At 39.4% G+C, this 14384-nt stretch overlaps 1 protein-coding gene across 3 annotated transcripts in view; it reads right to left on the bottom strand.

Annotated features, from left to right (window-relative positions):
- LOC122551730 (zinc finger E-box-binding homeobox 2-like) overlaps positions 1 to 14384 on the bottom strand; it is a 151022-nt gene that overhangs the window by 27407 nt on the left and 109231 nt on the right. The window lies entirely within an intron of this gene.

The following is a 14384-nucleotide window of genomic DNA, read 5'->3' on the forward strand; positions in this document are numbered from 1 at the left end:
CTAAGTATTTATGAGCTTTAATTGTGGTATCATAATCGGCAGAGTGCCAGGCACAGCAAACCCTCAGTAAAGTGAGGCATTCATTTTGAGTAAACATAGGAAAGATTGCTCTGAACTCTAGTCTACAATTACTTTGTTCTGGCCTTTTAAATTAATTCAGCTATTCTGGGCCTGACCAGTACTTATTTACCTTCAACATTTCAGCTAGTAGTGAAAAACAGTGAAGAAACTGAGGTTTGAGAACTGTCAAGCAATAGGAAGGAGACAGGGGTAAGAAATAGATAGTGAAAAGATTTCAATAAACAATCAAACCCCACAATGTTAACTAGTCTTTCAAAGGCATACATTGAATTAAAGTTTGTTTGAGAACAGACCATTAGAAATGTAACTATTGTGGTGTACTATTGCTCATCTCATGTGACTCGTGAGTCATAAGCATCATAGTTTTCCACCTGAGGGCACTTGAAACAGCTGAGAGAGAAAAAGACATACACTATTTTTTGCACAAGACCAGTAATGCTCAAGATTTCTGCTTCACTTACTTCCTCTGTGTCATTTTTAGGTAAAGGGTGAGAGAAGTTGTAATGTCCTGCACTATCTGTTTGCTGTGTTAACATTCATAAATAGGAACAATGTTTACAGATTGCTTTCTTGAACCGAGTCTTGTTGTTGCAGTTGCATAGACTGTGTGGCACCTTTAGTTAAAACTGCTACAATCATGGCCTTGTAAACAAATCAGACTCAAAACAGACTATGTAAAAGAAGCAGTATCCCTTTGGTTGGTCCCTGGAGGCAGGTTTAAAAGAAAATACCAGCACTTTTACATATTCCTATCTTTAAGTTCAGAACAATCAATGTAAATAACACAGCACAGATGACAGATAACAAAAATCTTGATGGCTTAACATTACTTCATATTTTCTCACCACTCAGACAACAGCCGAGAAACCAATGATCTTTTTTGTATTTTTTTTTGCATGCCATGGATTGTTGCTATGATTTTCAAACAGCATAATCCATAAAAGGATTTTTTTTATTAAAAATAATTAAGGGAGAGTAATGAAACTAATACATGTGAAAACAATCATAATGTGTTATTGTCTAACGTGCATGGAAGAAATCTCATAGAAGTAGTGCTCGGTTCTCTGGATAAGAAGGGTTGAATAAGCAAAAGGAGCAGACACGCAGGTGATTTATTTGAGCGCCTGTCAGTGATAATGATGTCATGTTTTCCAGCACACTCTGTCCACCCATTGTGGGATAAAAGAATGTCAAGGACAATTCAAAACACAAAACTTTTATTGTGCTGTAACCGGAAGGAACAGTAAGAACTCGAGCAGGTCAACTATGCTCTTCAGCTGAGAACCTATTTCCTGCTAACAAAGTATTGTAACACAGGAGCGAGAGAGATAAAGGGAGACAAGGGATCTGAAAGGGAGTGCAACCTGAGCTAGTGCTATGGGGAAAGGATTTTGTTGAGTGGGCACGGGAACGAAAAAGATTTGACAGCCTGGCAGCAATTGGTCAAAGGTGAAGTAAGAGATGGCTGGCAGGGGGTATATGTTTGGGAGGTTGAGAGAGAGTGGGCAGTAGTAATGGAGTTATAAGTAACAAAGTTAAAATACTCTAACCTAGGGCAGCATCTATGTTGTGGGATGGGAGAATTTTAAATAAGTTAGCACCTGAATTATAGGGCATGCAGTATCTCACAATCAGGGCAAGGCAAGGGTCTGTGACTTTATATGGGAGGGATTTAATATTGAGCATTCACTTTTTGGTGTCCTCACCTAGGTTTTTACCAGTCAGCCTATATTTCAGTCATTTTATTTGATCTATACAATCTAATGCTTTGAAAGAAACATCCGAAGATCAATGCCACAATAGCCATTCTTTCAGGTATCTGGGGATAAAATAATTCCTAGCTCAGAAAGGAATCACAAATGCAGATCTCTGGCAGTTACTTTCCAAATGTTACACTGTACTTTTGCAAGTAGCCACAGAAACCTGATCAATATCTTGATTTCTCACAGGGTATTACGATTCTGAAAACTACACTCTCGAAATATATTTAATTTTCAGAAACCAAGTGGAGTGAGAATGTGAGGTTCCACATGAGAATGCAGAGGTAACAACAACAATTTGCATTTATATAGTTCCTCTGTAGTTCGAAAATACAAAATGCTTCACAGAAGCGCAATAACACAAAAAGTAACACTAAGGCAAAAGGAGATAAGAGGGTAATGGGACCAAATGTTTGATTAAAGTGGCAAGTTTTGAGTTAGGTATGAAAAAGTATAAGTTAAATAAGTGGAAAGATCTAGAAAGAAAATTCAGGAATTTAGGGTCTATTTGGGTAAAATTATGACGACTTTGGGAAGTGATTTACATATTCAGGAATGTGAGGGAAAAGAAAGGAGTTTGGAGCTGTTACAATATTTCTATGGACTGATCAAAGTGTTTCAAGGAGTTGGTGGGGTAGTAAGGGCAGATTTGAAAGAGATGCGATATTATCTAGCATGATGGCAGGGAAACAAAATTGATTAGTCAGAGGTTTAATGAACACAGGTTCAAAAAGTGCAGGAAATGAGTTTAGCAGACAAGTTGTGTTCAGAGAGGGTTTAAAGAAAGACAGGAGACGTTAGATAAGGATTAAGGTAAAGGGCCAATAAAGACTGGCTAAATAGGCAAGAGGAAATAAAGAATCCAAAACAATTAATGATTTCAATTTTAGTGACAATAACTCCATGAGCTCCTCATACAGGCTTCTGAAGGTGAATAAAATAGTTGGAAGTTCTTGTAATTAGTCATTTAAATATACGTGTTCCTAAAAGAAACAGTTGCATGATTTTGTTCATACTATCTGAAGTGTTAAAAAAAATGTTTGACTATTTCCCAAAGAGTGAATGGTTTGATGAGGGATGAAGCTTAATGTATTTCATATATTGAGTTTAGCAAGGTAATAGAACAGTCGGCTACTGATAGGTGATCTGTTGAACAGCAAGTAGCAAAACCAAAATAGATGTACAAGCTTCGGAAAGGCCAGAGGACCGAAGAATGTGACTAAAAAATTAATTTTACCCACCATAAATTATGGTTGATGTAGCTTAATCTTAAAGTTACACAAAAAGACTACATAAGACCAACGTCTGAAACTAGCAATATTAGGACAGCAAGATAAAATTTGATCTCTTGATAAGATGTGATGTAATGGAATGTTAGTGAATGCATTCCGGCATAGATTGGTTAGGTTGAATAATCTGTTGCTGTGCTTTAAATTCTATGTAATTCTGTATAAAAACTAATTAATTAGATGGATCCCACTGAATCATAATTAAAGGTCCTTACATATTTATGATTATGTATTTCAGCTTGCTGGAAAGCAAAGTTTATGTAACAGCTACCTGTATATTACTGAAAAGCACCATTAAACCTAAAGATCACACAACTGTAAAAGAGGTCCCAATTGTCATCGATCAGAAATATTAGTGACTGTAGAAAATATGGATCTGAACATTTATCATTCTATCAACTCTGGACAAGCAGGGAAGGAGACTGTATAAATGGATACATCTTGGCCTTGAATATGGACCACTGATACATATTTGATATTTTCTTTGCCACTGTTTATTTGGTAGCTCAGATAGCAATGACTTTCTGCACATGGTATTCCTTATGCAGCCTATGGCTTTGTTCTGCTGCTGCAACTGAGCGTTTTAATGCAAGTTATGGCTGGTTTGTAAATGGGTGAATGATTTTCATTGTAATCAACAATTTACACCAAGTGTTAGCCGAAATAAGGTTAACGGCCAAAGATGGAAACTACTACCCAGTAGCTCTGATCTTCATAATTATGAAGTGTTTTGAATGGTTAGTCATGGTTCATGTCCACTCCAGCCTACCAAATTGACTTGATCCTTTGCAATTCACCTACCAGCATAACAGGTCCACAGAAGAAGCCGTCTCCCTGGCCCTGCACTCATCTCTGAAACATCTGGATAAGAAGGATACCTATGAAAGTCTCCTACTTATTGACGACAGTTCCACCTTCAACATCATAATTCCAAACAAACTCATCGATAAACTCCAAGACCTAGGTCTTGGCTCCCTCCCCTCGGTAACTGGATCCTTGATTTCCCAACCCATAGACCGCAATCAGTAAGAACAGGTGACAACACCTCCTCATCATAATCCTCAACACCAGTGCCCCGCAAGTCAACATACTCAGCTCCCTACTATACTCCTTATACATTCACGACTACGTGGCCGAATTCTGCGGAGTGGAGGGCAAGCTCCTGTCTGCATCGATGGTGCTGAGGTGGAGATGATGGAGTGCATCAAGTTTCTGGGAGTGATGATCACCAAAAATTATCCTGGTGCACCCAAGTTGACGTGATGATCAAAAAAGCACAATGTCTCCACTTCCTCAAAAGGTTAAGGAAATTTGGCATGTCCATAAGGACTCTTAGTAACCTTTATAAATGCACCATAGAAATCATCTCATCTGGATGCATCACAGTATGGTATAGCAACTGTCTTCTCAAGACCACAAGGCACTACAGAGAGTCATGAACATAGCCCAATACAACATGCAAACTAGTCTTCCATCTACTGACTCTATCTATACTTCTTGCTGCCTTGGGAAAACAACCACCATAATCAAAGATCCCTCCTACCCCGATTATACTCTTTTCCATCCTTTTCTGTCAGGTAGAAGATATAAATATTTGCATACACATATGAATGAACATCTTCTTCCCCACTGTTCTCAGACTTTTGACTTGGGACCTCTCAAATGTTAATTCTGATCTCTCTTTCTGCACCTTCTCTGTGCCTGTGACACTGTATTCTGAACTCTGTTCTTCTATCCTGGTTGACTCTGTCTTGTATGATCTACCTGTAGAACATGCAAAACAACATTTTTCACTGTATCTCGGTACATGTGACAACAATCGATCAATCAATCAATCAATTTCCATTCCAAGTTTGAAGCCAATTTTTAGACTTTCCCATTGTTTCAGACATGAATGGTCACAAACAAAAACTGAAATTGCTGGAACAATGTGTTCTGAAGAAGGGTCACTGGACTCAAACCATAAACTCTGCTTTCTTTCTCCAGATACTGCCGGACCTGCTGAGTTTTTCGAGCAATTTCTGCTTTTGTTTCCAATTACCGTTTTTTTTTTATGAATGGTCACAAGTTTGTTACCTATTTGCATTTAAAGTTTACTTTTGACCTAGAGAAAAGGTTAGTACATAAGTGATGACATAGGCCACTGAATATCTAGTGCCTGACCATTTCTTTGAATGTTGCCTTGACATCTTTGCAGTGGGCGTCATGCGTGTTCTCTTGGGTGACCTTTCACAAGCCCATTGTATTTACTCGCAATCTGGATTACTGCCAAGCATTAGTTAGCCTTGTGTGACACTGCCATGCCTTTAATTATGTAGGCGCAGCCTGCATATAGATTGATCCACACATAGTGCTCTGTTCCACAAGAGCCCTCAGCATCAACTGTAACAGTGACAAACAGTAATGTCTTTCTTACTAAGTTGCATCACAAGTTACAGAAACTTCACAATATAACATGAACCTGATCAAGGCACTAATCTGGTATAATGAGACATCGCTGGTAAAGAGTAATTGACACACTATACTGCCCATTTGTGTGTAATTACCTTTTCTCCATCCTGTTCCCACAATATCCTGTACATTTTTTTCCATTATTATTTTTACAATGGGTTAAAGCTCTCTGAGCTCAGGAAAGAAGAATGAGTTTGATTTCCATCTGTAATGACTGGACTCCAGTCTCTACAGGCAATGTCCATATGAGGACAGCAGGTAAACACAATACTAGGGTTTGACTGCAACATCTACTACAGTCAGGCAACCTGTTAATGCACTGGTGAACTTTGCTTGATTTCCAATGGAGTAAAATGAGAACTACATTGTAGTCTTTTATTTGAAATATCTGAGGCAAAAGCCAGTGATGGAAGCCAATGCCAGAAAGGAGAGAGGATAGAAAAAAGGTAATACATGGCTTGGAAAGGGTGGACTCTAGGAAATTGTTTCTGTTAGGCAAGGAGACTAGGACCCGTGGACACAGCCTTAGAATTAGAGGGGGTAAATTCAGAACAGAAATGCGGAGACATTTCTTCAGCCAGAGATTGGTGGGCCTGTGGAATTCATTGCTGCAGAGTGCAGTGGAGGCCGGGACGCCAAATGTCTTCAAGGCAGAGATTGATAAATTCTTGATGTCACAAGGAATTAAGGGCTACGGGGAGAATGCGGGTAAGTGGAGTTGAAATGCCCATCAGCCATGATTGAATGGCGGAGTGGACTCGATGGGCCAAATGGCCTTACTTCCACTCCTATGTCTTATGGTCTTAGGTAGTTATTACTCTCAAAGAAGATTTCTATCTTCTTCACTTTTGTTGGATAGAAGATCTTACAGCAAAGCATTTTGACAAGTAAAAGTATTTGGTGACACTCCTTTCAGCAGATCCATCAAGCTGACATGAGAAAATGGATAGCAAAACATTTTGATAACTGAAAATATATTAAACTGATCTTCATCACATCTCAAACCTCAACAAATTATTGCTTATTATACAATATAATAAGGTTTTTGAAAAATTGCCAGCTGGAGGTACAAAGCTCAACAGTGAGCACTTTTTTACCAACAGTGACTGTTATAAATCAGCTATCACATTATTTATAGTTAATGTATTTTTCAAGGCACTATTATCTAAAACTTCTATGATACAGTGTTTTATTGTTTTAAATATGTCAAAGCACATCACTCAATTAACTACTTTTGAAAGGCAGTAACTCTTCTATTTAGGCCATCATTGATTAACATTTAAGAAGATTCTTTACCTTTTGACCCATGCCATGCACCTGTAAAATCATTAGACATAGAAGCCAAAGTAGGCTATTTGACCCATTCAGTCTGCTCTGCCAATCAATGAAATCGCAACTGATCTGGTAAACCTCAACTCCATTTTCCTGCCTTTTCTCAATAATCCTTAACTCCTAAAAATCTGTCTATCTCAGCCTTGAATATACTTCATGACCCAGCCTTGGTAGTTCTCTTTGGCAAGGCATCCAACAGATTCGTAACCTGAGAGAGGAAATTCCTTCTCATCTTTGTTTTAAATGGGTGATTGCTTACTCGGAGATTATGCCCTCTGGTACTAAACTCTCCCATATGGGGAAACAAACTTACCATATCAACCCTGTCAAGTCTCCAAAGTCTTATATGTTTCAGTAAAGTCACCTTTCATTCTTCTGAAATCCAAAGAGTACAGGCCAAACCTACGCAACATCTCATAAGACAATGCCTCCATACCTTGTTACAGTCTAATGAAACTAATCTTGGACTGTCTCCAATGTCAGTTTATCTTCTTTACAGGAGGGGCCAAAATGATTTGCAGTATTCCAGGTGTGGTCTGATTAGTGTCTTTTAGTAAAACCTCCCTCCTTTTATACTCTATTCCCTTTGAAATAAAGATCAACATGTCATTTGCTTTCACTATTACCTTCTGCACTTGGATACAAGCTTTCTCTGCTTCTTGCATGAGGATTTGCAAATCCTTCTGTTTATAAGACCAAAATAAAACAGTAAGATATAGAAGCAGAATTAGGCCATTCAGTCCATCAAGATCATAGCTGTTATGTTTCTCAACCCCAGTCTCCTGCCCATAATCTATCATCCCCTTTCTAATCAAAAACCTGCAGCTTTTTGGAATCTTTCTCCATTTAAATAATATTCATCTCCTCTGTTCTTCCTGCCAAACTGCATAACCTCACATTTATCCACATGATATTCCAACTGCCAAGTTTCCATCCACTCGCTTAACCAGTCATCTTCACCACTTGCCTTCCCACCTATTTTCATGTCATCCCCAAACTTTGCGACAGTATAGTACATTCTCTTTCCCCATCTAAATCTTTAACATACTGTAAACAACTATGGCACCAGCACTGATCCCTGTGGCACTCCATTAGTTATAGGTTGCCATCCTGAAAATGCATCTCTTATGCCAAATCTCTGTCTTCTATTAGTTAGCCAAAGTTCTGGCAATGAAAATAGACTATGTCTAACACTATGGGCACTTAAGAGTCATACAGTCATAGGGATGTACAGCATAGAAACAGATTTTCCTGTCCAACTCATCTATGCCGATATCCCAACCTAATCTAGTCTGATTTGCCAGCACTTGGCTCATATCCCTCCAAAAACCTTCCTTTCCATATCCCCAGCCAGATGCTTTTTAAATGCTGTAATTGTACCAGCCTCCACCACTTCCTCTGGCAACTTATTCCATACCACACCACCCTCTATGTGAAAACATTACCCCTTAGGTCCGTTTTATATCTTGCCCCTCTCACCCTAAATCTATGCCCTCTAGTTCTGGGCTCCCCCACCCCAGGAAAAAGATCTTGCCTATTTACCCTGTCCATGCCCCTCATGATTTTATAAACCTCTATAAGGTCACCCTCTCAGCCTGCAATATTCTGAGGAAAACAGCCCCAGCCGATTCAGCCTCTCCCACAGCTCAAATCCTCCAACCCTGGCAACATCCTTGTAAATCTTTTCTGAACCTTTTCACATTTCACAACATCTTTCCAATAGGAAAGAGACCAGAATTGCATGCAATATTCCGAAAGTGGCCTCAACACTGTCCTGCACAGCTGTAACATGATGTCCTAACTCCTATACTCAATGCTCTGACCACCTTCTTCACTATCCTATCTACCTTTGACTCTACTTTCAAGGAATTGTCTTAGTAAATAGCCTAGCACGTGATACTTTGTTAAACTCCTCCTGAAAATCCAAATCTACTGCATCCACTGCCTCCCCTTTATCTATTCTGCTTGTTATCTCCTCAAAGAAGTCTTAAAGAGAACAAAGAAGAAAGAACAAAGAAGAAAGAACAAAGAAAATTTACAACCCAGGAACAGGCCCTTCGGCCCTCCAAGCCTGAGCCAATCCAAATGTACTGTCTAATACCATGCCTGCCTCTACCACCTCTGCTGGCAACGCGTTCCAGATGCCCACCACCCTCTGTGTGAAGTACTTGCCATGTGTATCCCCCTTAAACTTTCCACCTCACACCTTGAAAGCATGTCCTTTCATTATTGAATCCTTCACCCTGGGAAAAAGCTTGTCTCTATCCACCCTGTCTATACCCATCACGATTTTGTAAACCTCAATCAGGTCCCCCTCAATCTCCTTTTTTCTAATAAAAATAAACCTAACACACTCAACCTCTCTTCATAGCTAGCACCTTCCATACCAGCAACATCCTCGTAAACCTTCTCTGCACCCTCTCCAAAGCGTCCACATCCTTTTGGTAATGTGGCGGCCAGAAATGTACACAGTATTCTAAATGCGGTCTTGTAAATTTGTGTCAGGCGTAATCTCTCCTTTTCATGAAGCCATGTTGACTCTGCTTGATCATATTATATATCTCTAAAATGCTTGCTTTTATAATATTTTCCCAAAATAGATGTTAATACTCTCATGCACCAAAAAGAAGCTGTCTATTAACAGCATTGGCAATACCATGGCAAATAATTTTCTAACTGGACAGAGGTGTATAGGCATGTGTATAGGAAGGAGTGCAATTCACCTCAGATATCATGGCTGACAATTTCATTGCCCTCAACCTTTCCTGGCCACCTCCCTCACATAGGCCTTCTCCTTCTTGCACCTCACCCAAATGCATCTCTTTTCCCTAGTGTGATATTCCGCTGGATTTTCCAATAGACAGGCATTTAATCAGCTGCTGATGGGCTTTCTGATAGTATTAAGACCCTGATGGAGAAAATCCTGAGCACAAGAATTTGCCAGTCAGTTAGAAGCAAGCAGCTCCAGGAATCAGCAATATCACAGAGGAGGATAGCTACATCTAGTGCAACACCCATAGGGTTTCTCAAGATGGACAAGTGATCACAGAACAGCTAAGTGTTGTTGGAATAGTCTCACAGAGAGCCGAGCCATGTTAATCTGAAATATGACTAGAGAATGCTGCTCAGCACCATCCCCTGCCATGTCCAGTCCCTCAAGTACATGTAGATAAATGCAAATAGATAGAACCCCAGCATGCTGACAGCCTGCCCGTACTGGCTGACCAGTTGGTTAGGCCAACTCTCTCTTGTCACATCGATATACTGAGATAATGGCAGCTCAGGCAGAAATAGACCCTGAAGTGGCCATAAAATGAATATTAATTGACCACTTAAAAGCCTCAAAAGACCTTGGGTCAGGAATGTCAAGCTTGGACTTTCCCTCCCAGAACTTATTGTTGACAGAAGTGGGAATGAGATGGGATTCTAGCATCCTGCCACCCCTCTGTGCATCTCCCAATTTTGACTGCTGTACTGTTATGGCAACAATATTCTTGATTTACCTCATTGTTTAAATTTTGATAATTTAACTAAGTGCGTAGTATTATTGCATGGGATGAAATTAGCTGTCAAACTAAGATCACAAACATAACAGAAACAGTTGGTACTTTAATGTTGCTTTCTTAAAAAATGAAGCATTTTTGTTTGTTCTTGGTGTTTGTACATTTAATTCCAGTCACAACTTACATGAAGTTGAAAGTCCACTGCTGTGAGTTAATGCTGTTACAATCAAATTCGTTGCTTATGTTGCAACTTGTTTTTGAAATGTAAACTCAGCCATACAACCTTTAGACAATCACAACCATTTCTTTGGCTAAAGCAACAAATTATTTTTAAAACAAAGTGTCAGTTCTGAAAATCAAATCAAGTTATGGCAACTAGCAATAGGCATATGAGAGATTGAAACCCTGGACTTTCTGTGACGCAGAAAAGTCAAACTGTTTAGAAGCTTTGCAGGAAAAAGCAAAATAGATTCTCCAAAGAAAGGATAACAAGTATAAAGGTTACCTTTCAAAGAACAACTTTGCACGAGACTGCAAAGTTTTTATTATTATTTCATCTTGAAGAGTTAGATAATTCTTATGTACATAAATATATAATTCTATCAGTTAGTTTATTTCCTAGTTCACTTGATATTTTACAATTAAATGCTAACTGGTGGAATATTATATTACTTTTAATGATTTGACGGCGATCATCTGGAGTTTGTATAAATTCAATTAGCCTCAGAGTCAGCAGATATAGCTTTCTATTTCTCATGACACATTTGCTACTCTTACTTTACTTTCACAGCTTGGATCGACACTTATAAGCAGGAGTTGGGACTCACTTGTGAAAGTGATCTAACACATGATAACGGAAGTCACCTCAAGTGAAAAGGCTAGCAAGGACTCAGGGTTTTAACAACCAACTTCGATAAATAGAAGAATTAATCTAGCTTTAGGTGTAGGTCAGTGAAATGTAGAAGGGAGCTTTCCATGGGGCATTATTACTTCAAGAGGTTAACATGTGGACATAAACTGAGATTTGGAGAACTGAATCTTCTCAAAGTGCTACTGCCAGAAAACACTCCCACAAAGTTAACTTGATACTTTATATGAAAAAGTCAAGATTTGCATTCATGACGCATTTTACACAACCTCTGGACACCCTAAGCATTATAACTAATAAAGTTCACTGGAAGCGTAGGTTCTGTTGTAACATAGGGAACACCTTATGTCCTGTGTATAGACTGTATTTATGGAACCTCTCAGGACTTCACAACAGCAGCAAAGCAAATGATGTTTTTTTTCACATCAAACAACTTAGCTTGCAACACATGATTCCAACTGCTGTGTGTAATTCATACTGAAAAAAAAATAGGGTCTGAAAATATATAAATGGTTAACAACATGAGGAATCATTCTCACTGGACATGAAAAAGGGATTCAATATAAAAGATTAATTTAAAATTGTTAGCGCCTTCTGTAGGAGTTGCATTTCCTTTAGCAATCATCTTCCACCCTAATTAAACATATTTATCTTTCTACTGCACTCAGTTATTTCTTTATTACATTTCAACTCTCTGTTAAGAGTTAAAACCTTAGAAACCAAAATAAATTTAATGTGAATGATCTTTACAGAAGAGTTTGTTTTTAATATTGACAAACCTTTGAGCACAAAAAGTAAATCTGCACAAGATTTTGAATGATCAAATTCTCAACACCTGGCATAAAATCTACAGCTTTAAATTTGCAGCATCAAATATTTTGAACAGCTTTTACATTCTATCCTTCTCTAACCCACTACAGCATTCCCTTAAACATAAATCTGATTTTCCATGATTTTAATGTATTTTACAGGAAATATTACTTTGGTACATTCCCCCAGTAGGGGGAATAACAAATATTAGCTAAAGCTCTCTGGCTCACTGTTGTGACCAGTACTCATAATATGTATAGTTGTGGATATTGGTGAGGAAAAGCTATAAATTTTTAGTGAACTAAGGTGCATTGCGGGAGTTAAGATATAGTTCACTCATGGTCTAACTGAACAGGGAGCAGATTCAAGAAACTGAATGACTGACTCATGCTTGATTTTCCGACAGTACTGATTGCCAAACTTCCCAGGTTAACAGTTTTCGACTGATCTTATTCTAAATTCATTAATACTGAAGCAAAGTATTTGGCTTTGCTCTTTGAGCAGAGGGTTTTGTCTGCTGAGAATGTATTTCTGGATTTTTGGGTGCATCATACACAACTTGCTACATGTCTGCCAGAAGTTCAAAAAAATCACAGGATGACTCATTGAAAGTTAACATATCCTAGGCACTAGTGCAATTGTCAAAATGTCATACAACCGAACGTTATTGTCCTGATCAGTGATGCCATGAAGAAAGGCATGGAGCCTGGATGGCTGAAGTTGTTAGCTTTCTGACATGGTGAGAATGACAGAAGTGACTTTTCAGGCAACCTGCCTTCAGACTTGGCTGCTTCCACAATTCTTCAAGGGGTCAACTGCCTTGACCTCTAATCCAGCCTCCAGACTGGAAAACAGATGTACAAGCAGCCATTTTGTCACCCGTTCTGTTGTCTAATCTAGCCCCCAGCCTCTGGTCCAAACCTCAGAGGTACAGGCAACCATTTATAAAGGTCAAATTCATGGAACCAAGATTTCTCTCACCACTGCACACCCGAGGCAGGAGCAATAAAACCAGGTTGATATCTCACTGCAGAAGCAAATTACTGCAGATGCTGAACTCTGCACTGAAAACGACCAATACTGGAGATCACAGCGGGTCGGACAGCATTCATGGAGGGAGAGGAAGCTCGCATTTTGAGTCTAGATAATTCTTCTTCTGTGCCCCGGTAAGACTTCTGAAGACAGATGTAATTTGCCTGTATTTCTGTCAGAGCTACTTGAGGAGCAGAACAATACAGTAAGCTGCCTGAACCACTGGTCCATTCAGTCTGAACTGTATTCCCCAAGTCCTCCTTCATGACTGGAGGTGTAGTGGACAGCGAAGAAGGTTACCTCAGATTACAATAGGATCTTGATCAGATGGGCCAATGGGCTGAGAAGTGGCAGATGGAGTTTCATTCAGATAAATGCGAGGTGCTGCATTTTGGGAAAGTAAATCTTAGCAGGACTTATACACTTAATGGTAAGGTCCTAGGGAGTGTTGCTGAACAAAGAGACCTTGGAGTGCAGGTTCATAGCTCCTTGAAAATGGAGTCGCAGGTAGATAGGATAGTGAAGAAGGCATTTGGTATGCTTTCCTTTATTGGTCAGAGTATTGAGTACAGGAGTTGGGAGGTCATGTAGCGGCTACAGGACATTGGTTAGGCCACTGTTGGAATATTGCATGTAATTCTGGTCTCCTTCCTATCGGAAAGATGTTGTGAAACTTGAAAGGGTTCAGAAAAGATTTACAAGGAAGTTGCCAGGATTGGAGGATTTGAACTATGGGGAGAGGCTGAACAGGCTGGGACTATTTTCCCTGGAGTGTCGGTGGTTGAGGGGTGACCTTATAGAGGTTTACAAAATCATGAGGGGCATGGATAGGATAAATAGACAAAGTCTTTTCCCTCTGGTGGGGGAGTGCAGAACTAGAGGGCATAGGTTTAGGGTGAGAGGGGAAGGATATAAAAGAGACCTAAGGGGAAACTTTTTCACACAGAGAGTTATACATGTATGAAATGAGCTGCCAGAGGAAGTGGTGGAGGCTGGTACAATTGCAACATTTAAAAGGCATTTGGATGGGTATATGAATAGGAAGGGTTTGAAGGGATATGGGCAGGGTGCTGGCAGGTGGGACTAGATTGGATTGGGATATCTGGTCGGCATGGACAGGTTGGACTGAAGGTTCTGTTTCCATGCTGTATGTCTCTATGACTCTATGACTGGTGTATGTGTTCTCAGTCCTTACCAGCTATTCATTTTTAAAGTGGTTTTGAAATATCCCAGAGGTCACCTACTTCTCTTTCTCGGG

This window comes from Chiloscyllium plagiosum, unplaced genomic scaffold (genome assembly GCF_037043375.1).
Source record: "Chiloscyllium plagiosum isolate Xiang-an unplaced genomic scaffold, Cpla_swu_hap1 HiC_scaffold_7, whole genome shotgun sequence".
Taxonomy (NCBI): Eukaryota; Metazoa; Chordata; class Chondrichthyes; order Orectolobiformes; family Hemiscylliidae; genus Chiloscyllium; species Chiloscyllium plagiosum.